This window comes from Drosophila mojavensis, unplaced genomic scaffold (assembly GCF_018153725.1).
Source record: "Drosophila mojavensis isolate 15081-1352.22 unplaced genomic scaffold, ASM1815372v1 contig_74, whole genome shotgun sequence".
Lineage (NCBI taxonomy): Eukaryota > Metazoa > Arthropoda > Insecta > Diptera > Drosophilidae > Drosophila > Drosophila mojavensis.
In genome coordinates, this window is record NW_025318899.1 from 18,965,548 (window position 1) to 18,984,112 (window position 18,565).

Below are 18,565 nucleotides of genomic sequence, written 5' to 3' on the forward strand. Positions count from 1 at the left end.
GTATCTGATGGACGACTCTTTGGCCTTACAAATCTCTAGACAGTAGTTTTGTAGTTAAGTAACTTCACATTGTTATAGCTTTAACCCCAACCACTTTGCTCCTTGGGTCCGTCCATAGAGACAATATAGCAAAATTGACGAAACACTTTATGTCCAGCTAACGGTAAAGCTGAGAACTCTGAAAACATTCAATCATACCAAAGTGCAGCAACAACAGCAAGTAGATGAAGAAGAAGAGGGCAAAGAATTGTCTATGCAAACTAAGTGCAGGTTCCAAACGCTGATCTTTAAAAGAGCCGAACAAAGTCCGAGTGAGAAAGGAACAGGCAGAGGGAGATGCAGAGAGAGAGAAAAACGAAAAACGGGCCATCAAAAGGCGTTACAAATTTTGATTTCTTTTGAAAAGTTGCGACGCCCCAGCCAAAGAGTGCGACGGACACTGACAGAGGCAGGGAGAGGGAGCTACAGAAAGTGTGTAAGAGTGAGAGAGAGAGAGCGGAGGGCGGGAGAGGTGAGCTTGCATAGAAAATATCAATTACAGCATAATTATGTGTGACGCACAATGGGTGCGAGGAGGAGGGCAGCCATGACAGCTATGATTGATTTGTGGTTGTGAACACATACATACATGCTTTACATACATTGTAAATATGTATTTATGTGTGTGCAGCCCGCAGGGTTAACTGAAAAGCTTCTCTCTGCTGAACTCTTGACACGTACCTAGAATCGAGTCAGGAAAAAAAAATTATTTTCGTTTGTCATCGTATAATTTAATTTTAAACGTTTTGATTGACTGGCCAAAACGGTACTTGATCCTCACAAAAGCCAGCCCAAGCCCAAAACCCACCCCACAACACATCTGCTTCTTCCCTCTCCCTCCCGCGTCTTGTAATTGCATATTAAACAGCATTTACCTAAGTAATGTTTACTCTTTTCATCTGCCCCTTGTTGGCTCTCTTTTGAGCAAACATTTACAGAGCCGCACACTCGCTCACTCTCGCTCTCCCCACGCTGCGCCCGCTTTCTTCTCTTCTGTACGAGCGTTTGAAGACTTGTTCAATGTCAATGTTGTGACCTTTGTTAAGCATTTTGTTTGCTTGCGCATGCCTTGAGGAATCTTCGTTAGTTGTCTAACACACCTCGCACAGTCCCGCGCTCATGCTTTGCTTTCATTCAAGCAGCGCAAGTACCGTTGTAATTGTTGGTTACCAACTCGTCTGCTTCGTCTTCAGCGTCTTCTTTCAAAATCAATTGCATTGTTGTTGCTAAATAATATTGCGCAATTTTTATTCAAAGCGCAAGGGAAACAGTTGCGTCTGCTTCTTCTTTGTCTACTTCTTCAGATCTCAGCCTGTGACAGCTGAAAACGAAGAAGAAGAAGAAGACGACGACGAAGACGACGGCGATGTAGCTGAAGATATGTAAAGATTCCAATGAGTGGAAGGGGCAAAGAGCGGGTGAATAGTCAATGCTAGGGCGTTGCTTATGATTGAAACGGCAAAGCGCTGATGGTGGGAGGGAGATCGAGCGAGTGGTGAGCGGGAGAGCGCGCTTAGATGAAGAGAGCGCATGGAAGGCAAGCAAAGGCATGAGTGTGAGTGCATGTATTTATATATGTAGTTGTTTATATGTATGTATTTATGTGCATATTAAGAGTAGCGAAATTAATTCAGAGTCCTAATTCGTGGCCTAGAAATAGATATCTAGGAGCGTAGCTCTGGGGCCTTTTGGTGGGTGTATTTGGCCAGACCTCAATACATTTTTTATTAGCTGTAAATTTTATTAATGTGGCAATAAATTTTAAACAATGTGCAAGTAAGCCAGACAGCGAGAGAGAAAGAGTGAGAGAGGGAGGGAGGGCGATTGGAAGAGTGCTGGGAAAACGGGCAGACAAAGATGCCTGCCAAGCGATTGGAGGATACAACAACAAAAACAACAGCAACAGCAACTAAATAAATAAAATAAGTTGCAATGTGGTAACAGAGGACATTTGGGCAGTGTGTCGTCGTCGTCGTCGTCGTCGCGGACGGGATTTGTTATTGGGGACTGTTGCATTGGATGCTGGCGTTGAAAAGAAATACACGAGCGTAAAATTTATTTAAGCCAAAGATAAGCGGCAAGCAGGCAGCTCCAATGGCCACAAAATATGCATAAAACACGGCGACACTTAGCTGGCCACCAGGGGAGGGGGATGGCAAGGGGAACAACAAGTTTTTTGCAGCGACAGGAACTAAATCACGTGTGCCGCATTGCTGTTGTTGTTGTTGTCGTTTATTCCTAACTTGACTTTGGCCAAGTCATGACGACAGGTTGAAAATGTGGCTAAACAACTCTTGGCCAAAGCTGGTTGAAGAGCCTGGCAAGAGAGGAAGCCAAATAGGCAACAGCAGTCGCAGCAGCCGCAGCAGCATCATCCCAACTGGAAGCATATCAAAGCAGCTGGAGAAGAAGAAGAAGCAGCAGCAGCGACAGAAGGTGGATCCTACGGCTGCTAAGCAGCGGCTTACACATGTTTGTTTGTTTGTCTTGGCTGCTGCTGCTGCTGCTGCTGCCGGCATTGCTGCACCGCGTACCGTTAGAATCTTTGCCGAGATTTTGCCAGCATTGAGTTGAGGTGGACTCAGCATCTCGTTGCGATGCTCTCCCTCAATACAGTTGCTTTGCCATAATATCTAATAATGCATATAATTTTCACATGCACATCGATATATGTATGAAGAATATTGCCCAAGAGACCAAGTAATCGAAATTCAAAAAGAAGAAGAAGATTAAGTTGAAGTAGTAGTAGAAGACCGTAAAATATTACGATTAAATATTGTAATCTGAGTGCACGGCTTAGATGTGTTAAAGAAGAAGTGAGAGCGGGGCCACAGTCGAGCAGCTAGACAGATAAAATGTACATTAAGCTTTAATGTTATCGCTCTGATCGAGATCGAGAGAAATAATACAGCGGAACGGAAGAGAATGGAAGCAGAAGAGCGGAGAAATGTAAATGTTGCTGGAAAATCTATAAAATTGTTATAGCTGCAGGAAAAATCGACATGCTGCAACACGATCTTATGCTTGAATTGAGTACTTAAACTCTAGCGCCTCTCTATGCAATTCTCGTGAATGTACGAAAGCTTAAAGGCGGCGGGGCGGGGCAGGTTAAATAATGTGGATTCGAAATAAATGGCTTGTACAGCTAAAACCCAATTCGAGTCATTTGAGACTAGTATAAACAAAGAATAGAAATACAGAATATGAAGCTTATTTATAGCAGACCTAGGCTCTAGAAAGCAACAAAATCTATTTAAACGGGCTCCAGTTACAACCCCAAATAAGAGTTGATGCTATATGTGGAAGAGACTGAGCCAGTGAAAATGTTACAACTCAGGCGCCTCTATGTGCGATTCTCATGCAAGTAAAGCTTGCTGATATATAAAAAAAATCTCCCTTCAAATATCAACTAGTCGGGCACACACATTCATTAGATCCGCCTTCATTTCACAGCAAATTCATGGAGTGTTATATAAGAAAAAAAGCCAACCTTAAAGATTAATAATGCGCAAAAAAATCGTGGCACAAAATCAAATCACAAATGCGGCGCAGTCAATCATTTGATGTGGCTATAAGCTGATTGCCATTGAGTCTGGAGGCATCTTCGCCTATATTTATGAACCAACTTTTAATTATTGACAATTTATCAAAATAAAAGAAGACAACAACAACAAAAAATCACAGCTATTGGCGCCAGCAAATGTTACACAATTTCCAATATCTCAAAATCAAACTTTTAAAAACTTTCTTTTTCAGTGCACAAAAAATTTTGCGAAGTTTTCGTTTTCATTATTTCGCATCATATCTTTTACTAGATAAATTAAATTAATTTCACACATTGCTATAATTTTTGCTTTGTTTATAATGAATTACACCTCGGGTGATAAAAATATATATAATTTGTTAATTACATCTGAATGATCACACTTCTTTTGAGACTTTTGGTCTGTGAGTTGATGATGTATTTATTACTGTTATAGAGAGTGATATTGCTATTGTTGAAGTTCTCTTGCACAAAATAATTACGCATACGCCGAATGATCCATTTATATATATATATATATTTTTTTTTTTACAATTTTTAATTTTAAATAAATAAATATAATAAATATATTTACTTTTTATTTATTTATTCTTTATATATATTTTACAATAATATTTTTGGTCAGTATTTAAAAATATAACAAAACTAAAAGTTTGTTAAATATTATATTAATAAAAAAAAATTTCGAATTTAGTAAAAATAATAAATAATCGATCGAAAATAATTTGCTAACCTGGAAAAGTATTAATAAGTTAGTCATTTTTATTTCTATATATTTGCCCAAGCTTCATTTATTTAGAATTAACATTTTTTTTTTTAATTTATTGTTAAATTTTTTCTTATGCCAAGTAATCTTATAAATTATTAAAATTTTAATTAGCGATCCATGAGAATTGGTTAAGATATGCATGCAAATAAACTCCCTAAAATATTTGTTGCCTTGCTATTGGCCAACTCAAAGTGAGTTGCATTCAAGTTTGGCTCAATGAAAAAGCAATTTATTAGTGCGCTCAGCTTCTCGGCAGCCGCGCCCTAAATTCGAGTTGGCAGAGCCTGAGCCTTGGCCTCCACAATCTAGCGACTAATCAGGAAATGTAGGCAAGCGAAAAGGAAAAACCAATAAAAGGTATTTCTTATCTATCTCCCCAGCTCTCGAGCTGGTGCATAGCTGCAAGCCAAAAGACTCTGCGACTTTAGCTTTGGGCTTGGCATTTGGCTAGCCAAGGCTGGCAGAGAGTGGGCGCCGTACATAGAGACAGATAGGCAGACAGAGAGAGACAGCGACCTAGACCTTATCAATGGACCATGGCCTTTTGGCCAAGACGGGCTGACGTGACGTCTGCCGCGATAACTCGAATCGAGTCTTGAATATTCAAAAGATGCTTTCGACAGCTCGATAAGACTTGAGCATTGAACACGAGCTGGCTGCAAATAATTGAAATAATTGCTTAAATTCTGCATAAGCCTGAATATTTACTAATCTATTTCCTTCTGCTTCTTTCTCTCTTTGCAGGTAATTACAGAGTGCAAACAAAATGTTAGCCATTAAACGTTTTAGGGGTAAGTTGTGGACACTTTCTCAGTTCTCAGTTGTCAGTTTTTAGTTTCTCGATTCTCGGCTCTCGGTTCTCGGTTCTCGGTTTCGCTTTCGCTAGAATACATTGTCTGGCACACCTGGAGCTCGTGTTGCCAACATCTTAGCCACAATTGCCGACATACGCCCGTGCCCCGCTGTCAGACAGCAGACACGCAACACATACAACAACAACAACAACAGCAACAACAACAACAGCAGCAAGAAAAACGCACGCTATCAATTTAACAGCATCTGTCTATGAGGCATGCACGCAGCTAAAGGGAGCTGCGGCTGCGAGGAGGCGTAGAGGGCAGCTCCATCACATTGCATTGCATTTGCCCTCCCACACAGCCCTGCGCCCTGCGCCCTTCACACTGAAACTTGTCCTACGCTTCGGCTTCAGCTCTTCAGCTGCATTTTTCCAAGGAACCTGCATGCTTCATGCCTCGCGCATGCGCACAGCCCGCCTGGGCTCAGTTGCTGCATTTCTATTTATAGATCGGTCCAAGTTTTGCTTGCGTTATCAAAAGGCAGCCCAAGTCGCCGTTGTGGCGGCTGTGAAAATTCCAAAAAAAATATATATATAAAAAAATAAAATAAAGGCAGCGCCTCAACTGCTGCCACGCCTCCCAGCCCCGCTCCCATCTGGCAGCCTCTATCGAACGTTCTGCTGGCGTGTAAATAAATAAATATTTTCCTAGCATTTTTCTATTGCCTTTGCTGTTGTTGTTGTAGTTTGCTATTGGCTGATGCGGCTGGCCAATTTCCCAGATAAAAAGGCGCAGCTGTCAACGCGCGAGAAAATAGCTTTGCCCTTTTACTTTGCTTTTTTCTCGATTTTATTTTTGCCAGCTTGTAAATTAATTAAGCTGAAAATAATTTAACTTAATCCCAGCCCCGGGCCAAGCCACCACAACAATAACAACAGCAACAACAACAACAACGACAACTAATAACAGAAAAAGAAAAGTGTTTCGGGCTGATTCAATGAGGTTTTCGGTATGTGGGTTGCGTCAATAACCGTAGGGCGGGATTAGCACGTATTTGTTGGCTTCATGACCGTAGTTCTCCCTCTCTCTCTCTGCCTCTCTGCCGCTCCCTCTCTCTCGCCCCATCTCGACTCAACGCCCGCGGCCAACGGTAGCCACGAATTTTTGTTATTGTTCGCCGCCTCATTTATTGTCGTCGTCGCTCCATTTGCCCTGCTTTGCGGCAAATTCTCACATTTCGCTGCTTTTTAATGTGTTATTCGCTGATAAAGTGCAAAAACAAAATAATTCATAAATAAATTGCATTGCTTGAATTGATTGCATGCGTGTATGCAGGGTTATTTTTCATGTAATAAGCAGTGTAAATTATTATTATACTATAGATTATCATTTATTATATAATTAAAAAATCATGATTTTATTAAAAACAAAAAATGTATATAAAAAAAAAAATATTATATATAATAATTAAATTTATAATCATTGCAATATTAGAAAGAGAGTTTACATTCATAAAAAAATATATATATTTTATATGCAAAAAATAAATAAATAAATAAATAAATAAACAAATTTTAATTGATCGAATTTATATATTGTAATAATATATTTATTTATTATAAATTAATATATTATCAATTGATCACATTTTCGTCGCAATAACCGGAAAAAGGCTATAAGCGAAGTCGATATAGCCGGACTTTTCCGCTATAGATAGAAAATCAGCTGTTAAATGTATTATATTGTATACATATTATATATTAAATTATTATGTACATTATATTACTGAGCTAGATCTCATAGGACTAGCCAGTCCATCATATATGGCCTCAAATTTTGCAGTATTCCACACATTAGTCAAGTCTTTTTTTCATCGTCATCGTCAGCTTCATTGGAGCTCAACGCCATGAAATGACATCGAGAGGCAACTTGACTGTTGACTGTTAATTCAATGTTTGGCTAATCAAATGCGCTGAAAGCGCTCAATGCTATAATTATGACCTTTCACAATGGATCGTTGAGGCGCAATGCGAGAAGCTTCCGTCAGTGGGCTATGGCCCAGTCCGCCAGTGCCGCCAGATGGGGATGAGGATGAGACTTGGCCGAAAAAAATAATATTTTGTGTGATGTTTATATCAGTTGCCAGTTGGGATTTTCATGCTTTGGCAATAAAAGAAAATAGGGAAAAGCGAAAGAAATGAATTACGGATGTTGACCAAACTTTGAACTCGAATTCGTACTGGAAAAACTGAATCACAGTCAGAGCTTTGGCTTGGCTTTGCTTCTTTTTTTTTTGGCGTGGGTGGACGATTTGAATTTGATTTCATAATAATACACTCGACTATGCTGGACTTGGCAGCAGTTGAATTCAACGTTCGTTTGTTTTGTTTCTCGTTTTTGAGCTTAACTATTTGGTTTGTTTGTTGAACTGAAAGTGAAATGCATTGACTCGACGCGAGCAGGCGAGGCAACAGGCAGCAGTCAGAGGGGGCGGAGGGGTCGGAGGGGCACAAATTATCGCTTTATCACGATTCAAACGGTGCGACTTTCTTCTCGGCCTCTCGCAGCTTCATTTGCAGCAATAATTATGCAATTTGCTGCGGCTTGTTGCTGAGGATCGCATTGCATTCGTCTATTTCCACTTCCATTTCCATTTCGACTTCGACTTCGATTTCCATTACCATTTACATTTTCATTTCGGTTTACCGCTGCCTTCTTCAGCATGATAATTTTCAGTTGTTGCTTATAATTGTTGTGGGTGCATGTCTCCCGTCCAGCTCTTTTCATGGTTTTTGCTTTGGTTTTCAGATGTTTATCACTCGCTCCGACATTCACAATTTCTTTTACTTTTTTTTTTTTGTTAACAACATAATTGTGTATTGATCTGCTATGACTTTTGTTTATGACAAATTAATTGGCCGCAATTGTTAGCGGGAAAAGCCAAGCAACGAGCTGTTGCTCCTTTGCTTTCATAATAAATATGAAGAAAAAAATCATAAATAAATGAAAACAAATTGAAAGTTTTATTCGTCACACACAAATATTTGTGTCAATCTGCGACAAAAGTGTGTCACAAAAAAAGAGTTGGCCAAAAATAACTCTTAACCCATTAAATGTGCCGCCGCTGCGATCTTTCCGCGACGACATTTGATCGATCAGCTGAGTTATTGTGGCTGCCGCCTCGCGTTGACATTGATGGAATAAGCGAGTCAAATATTTTGCCCAGTGCCCAGGGCTAGCGGATTTTTTCTTTAGCTTTTTTTTTACCCGCCAGCTGCCGAGCCAATCGGTAATTGGAGATGGGCCCTCGAGTGGGCTGCCCAGCCACTGGCAGCCCCCATAAATTGGGGCCCCTGGAAAGTGCAAAAAGTGCTTCCTGCCACAAATATGACTAAAAAACGAAACGTGCATCGGAATTTGTGATAAGCGAAATATTCGCAAACGAAGCCTATCGAGCAACAAAGCATCTTCTTCCACTCAAATTGGGGACAGAGAGACGGGCTCTAAACGAAGCGCAAATACACTTTCTTGTTTATGCAGAAGTATTGGAAATTTTAAACCAAAGAAATCTTGACAATTTATAATTTGAAATTATTTTATTTTTAATTTAATTTTCTTGAATATTCATATGCAGCTTTTGCTACAAATTTATTTATTATTATTATATAGAGGTTAGCTATAGATTTTCAACTAAGATATTTAAAATTATGGTCTTATACTAAAGGAATTTATTATTATTATTTTTGCTTTTTTTTTTGTTTGTTTTTATATTAATTAATTAATGAAGCTTTATATGTGAGGTTGAATTATGTATTTTATTTTATTATTTTTTTTTTATTATTTATTTTGTATTTCTATTTTTATTGAGCATTATTTCCTTTGAATATTTTTAAATAATCATATAAAGCTTATGCTACAAATTTATTTTTATACGGACGTTAGCTATGGCCTATTAACTCAGATGTTTATAATTTTGGACTTATAGTCAAGGATTTTTTTTATTTTTATTTTTTACAAGATTAGATTAGACAAGATTAGACAGCAAGCGAATATGCTCATTACACTTTCGTGAATGGGTATATAAAATTCACTATACCCATACTCAATTACTGAGTGAATATATAACTGGACCATAGAAAAAAAATTAGCGCCAAGTCTGGAAGAAAACGAAAAGCAACAACTAAAACTAAAACGTGCCCAGCGCTTTTCACTTAAACGCAATGCGCAATGCAACAACAACAACAGCAATGGAAACAATTTTCAACTATTTTCAGGCAAATTAAATTAAACAATTTAATGTGAGCGCAATTTTTTGTTGTTTTGTTGTTCAGGCAAACGCGAAATTGTTTCAAATGGCTTAATTAATTTGCCCAATTTTTTTTTTTTTTTTTTTTTTTTGTGGCCAGTACACATTTAACTTGGTCAACAGCAACTCGTTAACAATTAGTCAACCAAGTCACCAAGCCCACAAAGAAACCTCGACAAGCCCTACAAAATGCCGCAGAAGCAGCCAGACTAGAGGAGGATGAAAAAAAAAAGAAGAAGAGAAAAACAACGTCTGAGGGGCTACCCCTACTGTGTAGCTCTATCACTTGTAGTCGCCCACGTTTTTAGGTCTTGCTGTTGTTGTTGTTGTTGTGCAGTCTCGACTTAATTTGATAAGATTTATTTGAGCCAAGTTTTCGTATTGAGAAATCTTTACGGCCTGGCCCCAATAAAATAAAACACAGTCACAGCTACAACATAAAACCACCAAATCCCAAATAAAATCAATGAAATAACATTTAAAAGACAGTTAAAATAGAAATGTAAACTACGAACACTGATAAATGGCCGACTAGCCAAGTTGGCCCAAAGACCACAACAGTTTAGAGCGCAGCAAGCGTTTGCTTCATGTAGGTGGACAAAATCTATGTGAAAACAGCTACTGATTGGCAGCCGAGAGACGAGTTAGTCGCTGATTTATGATATAAAGTGGATTACATATTAGTCGGAGATTGGATATTGAGAAATAAATATCACATTTTAAGTGGGCGTATATTATGCATATTGCTAACCGACTTCTGCTTACTTAAGTCTGGTTTTCTAGAGCCCAGAATCCAAGTTTTCAATCTTTGTTTATTTACATAATTTAAAAGTTTACATATATTTTATTATATTATTCATTTATTCAGTTTTAATTTGTATTTAAAAACTATAAATAATATGAGAAACTTTATATATTCCAATTTTTATTTATTTATTTTATTTATATTTTTAAAATTATTTAATTTATTTTTTTATTTTATTTTATTTTATTTATTTATTTATTTTCTTGTCTACGAAGCGCTTGAATCTTTTTGACTTTCAAACCACATTTTTTATTAGGAAGAAAATCGGATAAAAATATACTTAAGATAGACTAATCCCTGAGCTTATAAATTAAATAATAAAAATAAATAAATATATACAAAGGAGAGAAAAAATTGCTTCAAAGCCGATTTTAGCGGCTTTATTTAAATCTTCAAGCCCATGTCGCACACATAAAAAAAAATAAGACGTTATATATAATATTTATAAAGACTGTACATATACAATATATGAATGTAAAGTTGCTTGAGAAGCTTGATTGAGCAGTGTAGCATCCTAGTTACACAATCTTAGCAGGATGGCAACAGCAGTTGAAGAAGATGATATGTAGTTTGAGAAGAACATTGATAGAGTAAATAAGTACATGCTATTGATTAAAAGAAGTTTAAGTTAAATCATTATATTACTCAATTTAATTATATTAATACTCTATTCATTTTCATAACGTATACAATTATACACATAATAATTGTTATATAAATAATTTATAATTTATATAAAATACATATATCGAAGCACTTTGTTGTGTTTAAATTCGTATAAAAAGGTTTCTTAAAAGAGAAGTAAAATAGAGAAATGAAATTGTCTCTCTTAAAATGGAAATAAAACAGGGAATAAAAATTGCGTTTGGTTGATAATAAATAAATTCCAAAGAATTGCAACATTTCAAAGCAAACAATATTTAAACCTAAAACAGAAATTGTTTCAAGCACCTTCAGTAGGCCCTAATATCTCCCGTATTTAAAATATTTAGAGTTAAGCCAGTTAGCTTTGAGCCCATTGAACTTTTACCTGAAAAATTTCTCATTTCTCACAGGAATTTTTTACAACAATTATTTTTGTTTTTATTGAATATTTATTTTCTCATGCAAATCCTGTGTCAATGTGAAAGTTACAGCAACTTTTCTATTTTAACTAGTTTTCAATGTTTTTAAATACATTTTTTGTTTGCATGCATTTCGTTATGTTTTTTGTTTATGCCAAGCGCCAGCGTTGATCTTTGCTGTTAATACTGTGTTTTTTTTTGTTTCTGCCTAAATAGCCGCGGTTCAAGAGTTCATTGTCAAGTCCAATAAAATGGTCGAATGACACGTTAAGTGTCAGCCACTACAAGAGATCCGCCGATCTCTGCTCGACTCGTTTGAGAGGCCGCAAAAAAACCGAAAAAGTGAACAGCCGTAGCCAAAAAAAGTATCGTTGTGCCCGCTTGACTGGAACTTGAACTATAGGCTACAGCTACACAGGCAGCCGACCTGCTGCTGCTCTCTCACCCCTATCCTAGGCAGCCCTCTTGATATGCCACCCAGCTCTCTGTGGCAGATGTTTCCCTTTTTGTCAAATGATGATAAATCGTGACCGGCGAGCGCTTTAGTGAAATTTCTCTCTAACGCTGCCCACTACAAATTTTCTATCTATATATTTGTGTATGCCCTGTTCATATTTAAAGAAAAAGTATGATGCGTTTTCAATTCATTCATTTACAACAATATACAAATATAGAATACTGTAAGAGATTAATATAAATTTGTCTAAGCTGAAGTATATCTCTATAATAATGATAAGTTTTTTTTTGTTGGCTGTTCGTTTTGTTAAAGGTCCCTATCTCGAGAACTAGCAATGCCATAGACCACTTATTTTATATATATATTCTTAAATATCATATACAGCAGAAATATATATATTTTTTTTTCAAATATCTCACGAGACCTACTTAATATCGATAAAAATCGATTTTTTTCCTCTTAATTTTGGAGAATTTATTTTTAAAACAATTAAACCTAAACTCCTTGGCTCATGTAAATTAAGCAAATTTGTATATTATACAAATCGTATTTCACCGTAGTTAGTGCTACATTTGTAGAATTCAAGCTTTATGCGTTAGTCGATACATTCAGCTGTGTATTATAGTTCTGATCTCCAAACATTCAATTGTGTATTAACGTTATGATCTCTCAATTCCCTGAAATAGTTCAAATATTTAGTTTAACACATACAGGGTATTGTCTAGTCAGTCAACCTCAACTAGATCTCTCTTACAGAGTGCTCATCTCTTCAGGCTGCTGGCTGTGCTCTTTATTACCACATTTTCATTTGCTTGACGAGTGGAAGAGCTTTTGGCCCAGCTGCTGCCACACGTAGCTACCAGCCAGCCAGCCATCGCTTTCCTTTGCTACTTATGGCCAAGTTAGTAGCCTTTTACAAGCACTCCACCCCCACCATTTGACATCTAAGTGAATTTATGTAGTTTTCATGTTAACTTTCGTTGCGGTGTTTGGCCAAAAATCTTTTGTGACTAAGTGCCTGGCAGGCGACTTTTGCCATACCTGACGATGCCGCCATGATTTATGTGTGCTGGCATAGGTATGTATATATGACATCTATATATATGTATAAATGACACTCACATCCTTTGGCCCCACTCTTCTACAACTTCTAGGCGTTGAAATTAGGCAGCAAATCTAATTTATGAGCCTCGATTTGGGCGCCAGCAGAAAAAAAAGAGCTTAACGCCAAGTCTTGCCCCATTTTAGTTGCCATCGAGGGGGAGTTGTGTCGGCTTTGATTTAAATGCAAATTTTGATATTGACAGCCTCTTGGGAAATGTCAACGCGAATCACGATCTTTTACTCTACTCAGTGTAGCGCGATTGCAATTTGAATTTGTTTATGATTCATGAATTGCCTGAATAGAATTCATTATAGCTCTGGAATTTAGCCAAGGAAATGCAGGCGATAAGTGCAATAGAAATATATGCTATGCAAATGTGATATTAAGCGGCGTTGCGTGGCTTTAATATGCAGTTGTGTTTATTGGAATAGCAGTGCCTTTATAATTGTATAACATGTATAAGTAAATACCTATAAGAATTATAGCAAAAATTAATACAAAATACACGATAATTGATTAAAATATTGATAATGATTTTTTTTTACTTTTTCTATAATTTCTTTAATTATTTTTATCTTTTCTGATATATATTTATATATTTATTTTTATCAATACTTTAGAGCTTAATCATTATTAGCCTCTAATAGCATTATATAAAGCGCTATATACATATATCTCCATATATATCCATATAAAGCGTTATATATATATACATATATATATCCAGCGTCTATTAAGCAATATTTCAAATATTTACCCAATATTTCACAAGTTTATTTTTATTATATTTTATACTTTATCTGCTTTCATTGATCTTTGCTTGTTGGAAATTTCCAATTAGCTTTTAACCCGATTCAAGGTTTTATTATTATTTCAACGACAATTTTTGATGACAAATTTCGTGCTAAATAACAGTTCAAGTTCAGCTCCCACACACACACACGCACACACACACACACACACACAGTGCGACACGTGTTATCGATAACATGTGACTGATTAAATGCCAGAGTTATCGAAGCACTTGTAAATCGAATCTTACGCCAACTACGACAAGCGACTCATTGAACATTTACAAATTAATTTGTCGCCAATATAAATACCAAATACCGTTATCTGCGGCCAATTGGAGCTGTCAAAAGTATCTGAAGTGAGTGTATCTGAGTATCTGTGAGCGCGACCTTGCAAGGCAACAATGGAAAAACCAATCAGCCAGCGTGAAATGAGTAACAAATTAGCGAAAATGCAATACAATAAATAAATAAATAAATCGAAGCGAACGCAGATCGTCAATAATAACAAGTGAAACAAGAGTGAGGAATTTTTTAATTTAGATAATTGGAATGACGCTGAATGAAACAGTTTATTATTATAAACAATAATGAACAGAACAATCCAGCTCAACTCAATTATTAACAAACAGAAGAAAAAAAATATAGAGAACATTAACTGTTTAATCAGATAACGCAGCTGTCTTTAGTTTCATAACAATAACCGCAGTTGTTGTCAAAAACGAGAGAGAGAAAAAAGTGAATATGAATAAATTAAATGGAATATTGCATTAATTCCATTTCCATTTCCATATGAGTCACATTTCAATGCAATATTTTTTTTAATTGCGACAGTTTGATTCACATTTTATTGCGGCTTTTTCCACATTGATAAATATTTGATTTAAATAAATTGCATTCGTTTATATAATAGACAACAGAGCACACACACACACGCACACACACTGATTTATTTCCAATTGAAAAAACTAAATTTGAAATGATTTTCATTTATATTTGGGAAAACTGATTTTCATTTTAATGTTGATTGATTTGATTTGCTAAACGTTTTCAATGAATAGTTTTTTTTTTTTTTTTTTTTTTTTTTTTTATTCATAATTTTTTTGTTTTTTATTTACTTAATGTGTTAATAAAAAAAATTGTATATATAATATATGTGGTTTAGCATTAAAATTAAATGACCAGAAAGTGTATTTCGTAGAAAAATTAATGAGATTTTATTTGAGAATAATTATTATTATAATAATTTTTTAATTTGAGAATAATTATTAGACATTTATATACAATTTTTCCTTTGTGGATTTCATTTTTCAAATAAATAAAAAAAACTAATTGAAATCATAAAATAAATATTTAAAATGAAGTTAATTCATGTGATTGAACCTTCCAGCTTTATAATAGTTCAAATATAATACTGATTTCTGATTTCAGTTTAAATTTTTAATTTATAGCTTATATTAAAGAGTATATCAAAGGTCAAGGCATTTTGGTTTAATTTATTATCAACAGTTAATTAATGTTTATTTTTAATTGCAACGTCAACGAGTTGCGTCAACATGCCAATAAATAAGATATTTATATATAAATAATTATACAATTTAGTTGTCTCTTATTGCAAATGTCAAAATTCATTTCGATCAGAACGAAAACCAAAGAACAGCCAAAGCTAATTAATGAAAAAAGTTCGCACGACAAAAAAAAGCCAAAACATCAGCTAATTAAAAAGCTAAAGCTAAAGCACTTGTTGGCTACAAAGGGGAATTGCACTGCAATCCACCCACAATCGAGTCGAGAAACGAAACTGAAACAGAAACTGAAACAGAATCAAAGCCCAAGACAAAGACCCAGCCCAGAAAAAAAAAAAAGAAACACAGATTGCAAGCCCTGCAGTTTTTCACGCCCCTTTTAGCACACGGGCAATTGTTTTTTGTCTTTAGGTATTTTTTTCTATATACTTTAGATATGGCTAGAAATCTCATTATGAGGCTGCAGCAGCTCCGCTCTATAAGGTGTGCCTTCGCCATCGTCACCCGCTGCCACGCCCCAAATTCAAAACTCTGTGTACTTTCTAATACATGAATTAGGAGTCGACATCGACACCGACATCGACATTCGATATCGACACCATGTGAACTTGGCCAATTCGGCGATTGTCAAACGAATGTCGAATGTTGCCAATTTATAATGTAAACGGACTCCAATTGGCAGTCTCGTTCACTCCAATTGGATTGCAGTTCCTCTAGCGCTTTTGCTTTGTTAGCAAAGGTCATTTGGCCACCTAACAAGCCCAATTTAATTCATTTAACGGCATACAACGATATATACAAAAATATCAATTGCTAATTTATGTTTATTGTGCATTATTTGTACTAGACAATAGTTCCAATGCAATGTTCCAATCCGAAGTTCCCTTTGGCAATGCGAAATTGAATTTTTATGCACTTTATAGCAACTATATATCTATATATAGATACACATATATTTTTTAATGTTTTTTTAGTTGGCCCACTGATTGAAATTTATGAATCCTTAACTTTATTTTTTGCCGTCGTTTTTTTCTGCATTTATTTATTATTATTATTTGTGCGTTTTTTGTTTGTTATTTATTTTTATGTTTATTTTATGTGGACTCTGCGTGTAATTCACATTAAGTTTTATATTTATTCGAGTTTTTTTTTATAGTAAAATTTAATAATATTTTTTTATAGACTTTATTTATGTTTATGTTTTCATTAAGCTAGGTCAGTTGAATTCTTGAGTCTTTTTGAAGATTCTCTTGTTTTTCTCAGCCAGCCAAAGCAGAGACTCCCATTTTGGTAAAGCCAGATATTTACAATAATTTTATTTCGTTAGTTAAGCAAATAATTATATAAATTAAACACGTTAGTAAACCAGTGAATAAATTTATGCAAGCTGCTCATAACTTGCCCAGCAAAGAAAAAGTCTTTAATGAGCCGCCACGGCTCTGGTTTGAGCGTTCGGCAAGTTTTAGCCTTTTATGGCCACTTTTTAGCCTTTTTTGCGTTTTTTTTATGCAAATTGAAAAACAATAAATTTGTTGTCAGTGCCTAACAAATGCGACTGTCAAGTGCAACATGCTCCATTGTGAACTTAATGTGAGCATTGTGAACCATTTTCGTGGCATCATAAGTTTGCCTGTTTTTTTTTTTTCTCTCCCGCATTGAAGCTGAACTTTGTCATTTGCCCGAGAGCCTGGAAAATCAAGTCACTGTTAAATAAAACCTAAATAACAGAAGAGAGACAAAAAATAGGAAAAGCAACAGAAAAACACACAATTGAACACTATCAATCGATGAATCGATGCGCTTTGATTGACTGCAAGCAATTCGGCAATAAATTGTAGCAAACTTTTTATGCTCTTCTAATAGTTGTTTTGCCATGAATTTATAGAGTATTTGTTTAGTTTATATATCGTGATTACAATATGATTTACTGCATATTTGTTTGAGTTGTGTTCCGTAGATTTTCAACTGAACTCAGGATAAGAGAGAAAACGAAAGTTAAGTAGATGAAAAAGCCAAAGTTGACTTATTTTGACAGTTGAGAATAAAAGAAAATAAAACAATTGAAATAAATATACGGAAACAAAAGCGAAAAAAAAGAAAATACCAAGACTATAAAAAATATGTATTATCATAAAAATCTAGAGAGGATGAGAGAGAGAGAAAAGTATGAAACAGTTAAACCGTTAAACTAATGTAAAGAACTTTCTAATGAATAGAAATATGCCACAAGAATAACTGAATAAAAGCCGAAATCAAGCCAATTCCAAAGTTGACCAAATATTTTCAGCCAAGTTAGTGTATCTTCTATTTCTATGTTATGCAAATGGATCTCTATACCCCCTGGGGTAGAATTTCGCGCATAATGTCACATGTCAAATAATTCCGCCTTTAAAGTTTTGCCGCTAACCGTAAAACAAAACATGAATGCAATTTGCGTTTGGCGCCGCAGCTTCTGCCGCAATTGAAACGACGTGTGGGGCATGTGCTACAGATGTGTAGATAGGGATGCTATAGATGTACATGTATGTATCTTGATATTGGCACATGATTTGCTATGCAATTTTAGCAGAGCTTCTGCAGCTGCCTTTGATTGATTTGTTTTGCCAAGTGACGCACAACATGTCAAGATAGCTGCTGATTGGAATGGTATGGAATTGGAATAGGAATGGGAATGGGTAAGGGAATTGGTATGGGAATTGGTATGGGTATGGGAATGGGAATGGGCTTGATGTGTGGCGGCGTCTCAAGTGGCCCAAGGTCTACGGAGTGAAAATATTTTTCGCACTAAACGCGCTGACACATTTTAATAGGCAGCTGCTTTGCATTTGCTTTGCATAAATTTATTTACATATGTTTATTAGGGCTGAATGGCGTCGTACCGAAACTAAGCCAAAGCACACATTTGGTATCCATTACGGATGCTGTGCGAGGGGCAGATCTGTCAATCAGAAAATCAAATGAAAAACATAACTCAGCGAGAAGTCGCCCTCAGCTTTTGATAGATGACAATGCGGAGTAGAAACAGAAGAAGAGGAAGAGGCAGAAGAAGAAGAAGAAGCCATGAAAATATGTTTCTTTTTTTTTTTTTTTTTTTTTGGGGAAGTGTTTTTGTTTTGGTTTTATTTTTTCTGGGTTCTGTGTGAAAGTTGTGGCCAGACAAAAGTAGAAGCAAAGAAAGTTGCCTGATAATTGGCCAAAGGTCGTGAATCTCTCGAAGACTCTTGCTAGATTATGCAACACGCTTCATTTCCATTCGAATCTCTTCAACATTCTAGACAAAAAACCAAACAAAGTGAAAGCTAACATCAGTAGAAGAAGAAGAGGAATAAAAAAACTTGAACAATTTTGTGTACTCATCCTAA

At 35.8% G+C, this 18,565-nt stretch overlaps 1 protein-coding gene across 3 annotated transcripts in view; it reads left to right on the plus strand.

The window, feature by feature from the left end:
- LOC6582951 (platelet binding protein GspB) overlaps window positions 1-18,565 on the plus strand; it is a 137,065-nt gene that overhangs the window by 99,637 nt on the left and 18,863 nt on the right. The gene's annotated exons all lie outside the window — the stretch shown is intronic.